Source organism: Aegilops tauschii, chromosome 2 (genome assembly GCF_002575655.3).
Source record: "Aegilops tauschii subsp. strangulata cultivar AL8/78 chromosome 2, Aet v6.0, whole genome shotgun sequence".
NCBI classification, from domain to species: Eukaryota; Viridiplantae; Streptophyta; class Magnoliopsida; order Poales; family Poaceae; genus Aegilops; species Aegilops tauschii.
In genome coordinates this window covers 79,699,777-79,706,774 of record NC_053036.3, presented here as the reverse complement: position 1 = coordinate 79,706,774, position 6,998 = coordinate 79,699,777, and positions in this window count along the sequence as shown.

The following is a 6,998-nucleotide window of genomic DNA, read 5'->3' as shown; positions in this document are numbered from 1 at the left end:
CGTTCCGGCGCCACCGGAAGAGAGGGGGAGAGGGCCCCCCTTCTTCTTCTTCTTCTTCCTTGACCTTCTTCCAAGATGGGAGAAGGGTTTCCCCTCTGGTACCTTGGCTTCCATGGCATGGGAGGGGCGAGAGCCCCTCCGAGATTGGATCTGTCCCTCTGTCTCTCTCTGTTTCTGCGTTCCTGATTCTGCCCTTTCACCGTTTCTTATATTCCCGGAGATCCGTAAGTCCGATTGGGCTGAAATTTGGACATGATTTTTATCCGGATATTGGCTTTCTTGCGGCGAAAGATGGGCACCAACTGCCTTACGGAGTGGACACGAGGGCCCAGGGCGCGCCTGACCCCCTGGGGCGCGCCCGTCACCCTCGTGGGCCCCTCGGGCATCGTCTCGCGTTGATTACACTTCCTAAAATTCACATATATTCCAAAAAAAATCTCTGTCAGTTTTTATCCCATTTGGACTCCATTTGATATGGATTTTCTGCAAAACAAAAAACATGCAACAAACAGGAACTGGCACTGGGCACTGGATCAATATGTTAGTTCCAAAAATAGTATAAAAAGTTGCCAAAAGTATATGAAGGTTGTATAATATTGGCATGGAACAATAAAAAATTATAGATACGACGGACACGTATCAGCATCCCCAGGCTTAATTCCTACTCGTCCTCGAGTAGGTAAATGATAAAAAAGATAATTTTTGATGTGGAATGCTACCTAGCATAATCTTGATCGTGTAATCTAATCATGGCATGAATATTAAGACGTGAGTGATTCAAAGCAATAGTCTATCATTTGACATTAAGACAATAATACTTCAAGCATACTAATAAAGCAATCATGTCTTTTCAAAATAACATGGCCAAAGAAAGTTATCCCTACAAAATCATATGGTCTGGCTATGTTGCATCTTCACCACACAAAATATTCAAATCATGCACAACCCCGATGACAAGCCAAGCAATTGTTTCATACTTTTGATGTTCTCGAACCTTTTCAACTTTCACTCAATACATGAGCGTGAGCCATGGATATAGCACTATAGGTGGAATAGAGTATGATGGTGGAGGTTGTGTGGAGAAGACAAAAAAGGAGAAAGTCTAACATCGACGTGGCTAATCAACGGGCTATGGAGATGCCCATCAATTGATGTCAATGTGAGCAGTAGGGATTGCCATGCAACGGATGCACTAGATCTATAAGTGTATGAAAGCTCAAAATGAAACTAAGTGGTTGTGCATCCAACTTGCTTGATCATGAAGACCTAGGGCATTTGAGGAAGCCCATCGTTGGAACATACAAGCCAAGTTCTATAATGAAAATTCCCACTAGTATATGAAAGCGATAACTCAAGAGAATCTCTATATGAAGAACATGGTGCTACTCTGAAGCACAAGTGTGGTAAAAGGATAGTAACATTGTCCCTTCTCTCTTTTCTCTCATTTTTTTTTACTTTTTTTCTTTTTTTGTAGGCTTCTTTGGCCTCTCTCTTTTTTTGGGCTTCTTTGGCCACTTTTATTTTGATAACCTCACATAGGATAATGTTCTAATAATGATGATCATCACACTTTTATTTACTTACAACTCAATATTACAACTCGATACTAGAACAAAGATATGACTCTATATGAATCCCTCTGGCGGTGTACTGGGATGTGCAATGATCTAGCGTAGCAATGACATCAAAAAATTGGCAAGCCATGAAAACATCATGCTAGCTATCTTACAATCATGCAAAGCAATATGACAATAAATGCTCAAGTCATGTATATGATGATGATGGAAGTTGCATGGCAATATATCTCGGAATGGCTATGGAAATGCCATGATAGGTAGGTATGGTGGCTGTTTTGAGGAAGATATAAGGAGGCTTATGTGTGATAGAGCGTATCGTATCACGGGGTTTGGATGCACCGGCAAAGTTTGCACCAACTCTCGAGGTGATAAAGGGCAATGCACGGTACCGAAGAGGCTAGCAATGATGGAAGGGTGAGAGTGCGTATAACCCATGGACTCAACATTAGTCATAAAGAACTCACATACTTATTGCGAAAATCTATTAGTCATCGAAACAAAGTACTAAGCGCATGCTCCTAGGGGGATAGATTGGTAATAAAAGACCATCGTTCGTCCCCGACCGCCACTCATAAGGAAGACAATCAATAAATACCTCATGCTCCAACTTCGTTACATAACGGTTCACCATACGTGCATGCTACGGGAATCACAAACTTCAACACAAGTATTTCTACAATCCACAACTACTCACTAGCATGACTCTAATATCACCATCTTTATATCGCAAAACTATTGCAAGGAATCAAACATATCATATTTAGTGATCTACAAGTTTTATGTAGGATTTTATGACTAACCATGTGAATGACCAATTCATGTCATCTCTCTAAATAGATATAAGTGAAGCAAGAGAGTTTAATTCTTTCTACAAAAGATATGCCCACGCTCTAACAAATATAAGTGAAGCAAAAGAGCATTCTACAAATGGCGGTTTTCTATGTGAAGAGAAACATGCATTCCAAACTTCAAATAATATAAGTGAAGCACATGAAGCATTCTATAAAGCCATACTCAAAAGATATAAGTGAAGTGCAATGATCATTCTATAAATCAACCAAGGACTATCTCATACCAGCACGGTGCGTAAAAGAAAAGTGAAAACTAAATGCAAAAGACGCTCCAAGATTTGCACATATCACATGAACAAAACGAATCCGAAAACATACCAATACTTGTTGAAGAAAGATGGGATGCCTTCCGGGGCATCCCTAAGCTTAGATGCTTGAATATACTTAAATATTTACTTGGGGTTCCTTGGGAATCCCCAAGCTTGAGCTCTTGCCTCTCCTTCTTCTCCTCACATCGAGACATCCTCGATCTTCGAACACTTCATCCACACAAAACTCAACAGAAAGTTCGGTAAGATCCGTTAGTATAATAAAGCAAATCACTACTCTAAGTACTGTTGCAAACCAATTCATACTTTGTTTTTGCATTTTAGCTACTGTAATATAACTTTTCCATGGCTTAATCCACTGACAGAAATCGATAGTTTCATCAAAACAAGCAAACTATGCATCAAAAATAGAATCTGTCTTAAACAGGACAGTATGTAGTAATCTGAGCATTCACCATACTTCTGGTACTCCAAAAATTCTGAAACAATTAGGAAAAATAAAAAAATTGTATAGAAAGACAGTGCAAAAAGTTTCAAAACCGTCTGACATTCCAGTAAAAAATGTAAAATTGCGCACTACAACGAAAGTTTCTATTTTGCACCGCACAAACCAACAAGCAATGTAAACATCCTAAAGGCAAATATTGGCACATTATTTTTATTTTTAAACTTTATGAAAGCACACAACAGAAATAAATGACTCTCTAAAACTTCCGGGTTGTCTCCCTGGCAGCGCTTTCTTTAAAGCCATTAAGCTAGGCATATAGTTCTCAAGTAATGGATCCACCCGGATCCCAAGGTATATCAAAGCCAATTTTAAATAACAATGATTTGTGATTTAGTAGTGAGCACAAAGTAACATATATCATGCAACAACGAAGTCGAACTCTCTTCCTATGCATCGGCATGTCATAACTGAACAATTCATGCACACATAGTAAAGGCCAATGCAGAGTATAAGCAGTTTCTTGCAATTTTATCATATTGGAAACATGGAGAGGCGGAGATGTAGTTCCTCTCTGGTAATAATTGCAAGTAGGATCAGCAAGCACATGCATATTGTATCTATCAAAATCATCATGCGTAGTAGTGAAATGCAACCCATCAATATAATCCTTAATAAGGGCAAACTTCCCCGATATAGTGTGGTCGGGAGAATTCAAAAAGATAACAGGACTATCATGTGTGGGTGCAATAGCAAAAATTTCATGTTTAACATAAGGAAATATAGAAAGTTCATCTCCATAAGAATAGTTCATATTGGCATCTTGGCCACAAGCATAGCAAGCATCATCAAAAAGGGATATTTCAAAAGAATCAACGGGATCATAACAATCATCATAGCAATCATCCTTCGGTAAGCACGAAGGGAAATTAAACAATGTATGAGTTGAAGAGTTACTCTCATTAGAAGGTGGGCACGGGTAGCTAATCCGCTATTCCTCCTTTTGTTCTTCGCTCTCCTCATCATCTTTTTCATCCAATGAGCACACAGTTTCATCAATTCGTTCTTCCATAGACTCCTGCAAAATATTAGTCTCTTCTTGGACAGCGGAGGAGTCCTCAATATATGGTTTAACATAGGCATTAGAAGCATAATTATCATAACAATATTTAAGTATGGCAAAAATTTCAGATTTGTAAAGAGTAGCATCATACTTTCCAATCAAAGAAGCAATTTCATAAGCACCCATAAAAGCAACAAATTCTTCAATTTGTTGAACATCATAGTAATTATAAACACCCTTAGCATACGAAGATACGATTCCATTATCACTAAACTCACATTGATAGGGAAGGTGTTTCTTAGGGTCTTCAGAACAACAAGTAAAATCATATATTTCACATAAATTCCAAGTATAGCATTGCAAATGATAAATTTGATCCAGTAAAAGTTTCCCTTTTTGAGATAAGCGGTGTCGCACATAACAAGCATGCTCATCTAAAGATTTGCCCTCAACTAAGCTAGTTGGGGTTTCAGCACGAGCACATAGGGATCGAAGATGATCCAAGTAAAAAGCTTCAGAAGTGTGATAGATTTTGAGTGGTTCTTCAACCATTGGTTCAGTAGGTACCACTAATTTTTTTTGGTATTTTGCGTTTGCTACCCATAACTAAATATAGAAAACAACTTAGAACAGCAAATAAAAACTACTTAGTGATAAAGCAAACAAGCACACAAGAGAATATTCACCCCACGCTATAACTCCCCGGCAACGGCGCCAGAAAAAGGTCTTGATAACCCTCAAGTATAGGGGATCAATTGTAGCCTCTTTCGATAAGTAAGAGTGTCAAACCCAACGAGGAGCTAAAGGTAGAACAAATATTCCCTCAAGTTCTATCGACCACCGATGTCGGATCTCGGGTTCCGGCAAAACCCTTAAGGTTCGAACTCTGGGGTGCGCGCGAAGTTCTTTCCCTCCTGCCGATCCACGCCCTAGCTCCTAAGATCTCACGGACGAACTCGACGAACTCGCAACACAGAAAGACATGAGATTTATACTGGTTCGGGCCACCGTTGTGGTGTAACACCCTACTCTAGTGTGGTGGTGGTGGATTGCCTCTTGGGCTGATGATGAACAGTACAAGGGGAAGAACAGCCTCCTGAGGTTGAGGTGTTCTTCTGCTCTGGGGACTTGTGGATGAGAAATTTCCCTCCCCTACTGTGGTGGCTATTTCTACTTATATAGGCCCTGGTCCTCTCCCCAAATAACGAGCGGGAAGGGAGCCAACAACGGCGGGCAAATTTGAAAGGGGACAACTAGTACAAGCTATCCTGACAAAAGTGGTCTTCGCCTGCTAAAGGCTCTGGTGATGACGCCGTCTTTGGCTCCACGTTGACCTCCGCCTCGCCGTCCTGCTGGTCTTGGTCTCGTTGCACTGATATGGAAACCTTTGCTAGATGCCTCGGTACTCCGCGCCTGCGCATGCCTCTTTAGCACCAATGGGGAAACAAGGACGCTGCACGTCCTGGCACCCGCCTGGTGTCGATCGTCATGGCTCACGTCACGAGAGCCTCGTGAGGTTTGCCCAGCCTTGATATCTCCGCTCCTCGTGAGCCTACATGGCTAGGCCGCTCGTGAGGAGGTCTTGTGTCGTCCGCCTCGTGAGGCTTGGCCCCTCGCGAAGGTCTTGAATGCTTTGTCGATGAAGGTGGGCCGTACGGCCCACTAGCTTAGCCACGTCGTGAGCCGCAGGCAGGCAATTCTGGGGACCCCCGTTCCCGGAACGCCGACAGTAGTCCCCGGGCCCAAGGCGCGCTCGGGCTTGGCTTCGAGGCGAAGCCAAGGGTCAAGTATGGAGCACCGCGGCCCCAAAAGCCTGCGGCCTCGGTTGACGCGTGGCGGTTGATTGGACGTGGGCGTCTCCGCTTCCCCATGCTGCCTTGAATCCGCCGGCTATGCGGCCCCCGCAGCCTACAGAGTTATTCCTCCGCCGCCCGCGCCTCGCTTCCCTAACCTCTCTGCTTCCTCGAGACTCTGCTTCTCCTCTCTGATTTGACCTGCCTCTTGCCAGCCCCATCGCTATGGCGCTGAAAGAAGTAGACAAGGGGAAGAAACCCCTGTCTTCGCCAAGCGCGCCTCCTGCCGTTGAGCCGGCACTCGGCCGATCCCGGGTGCTCAACGACGAGGCCATGGACAAGGTGCGTCCAATGCTCGCTTCTAGCTTCAACGACTGGGAGAGACGGTGGCTTGGCCCGCGTCTCGCACTTGCATGGCCCGGGTAGCCACTGAGGTCCCGGTCTTCATAGATGCCCTCTGGGCTGGCCTGATTCCTCCCTTCTCCGCCTTCTTCAACGCGGTGCTCGAGCATTATCAGATCCACATGCTTCATCTCGACCCTCAATCTGTGACCCTTCTTGCCGTCTTCGCTTTCTTGTGCGAAGCCATGGTGGGCATCGCTCCCTCGGTGTCCCTCCTTCGCCATTTCTTCTGATTGCATCTAGCTGACCCACGTCAGTGCTTGGGGTGCGTGAGCTTCCAGGCCGTGGCCGCGATGGCGGGCGCGGGGATTGACTTCGAGCTTCCTTCATCCACGAGCGAGTTCCGCACATGATGGGTGTTTGTTGACTCCCGCGTGCTCAGCCCTCAGCTTCATGCTCCGGCGGGGCCTGCTGTTCCAAACTCTGACTGGGGCCATCAGAAGCTCACGAGCCCCCGACTCGCTCCCGTCTGGGCTAGGCTGAGGAGGTTGAAGGACCGTGGCGTGACTGCGCCTATGGTGGTGAAGGAGTTCGTCAAGCGCCGAGTCGTGCCGCTTCAATGCCATTCCCGCCCGATGTTGTCACGACCGGTTTTTCA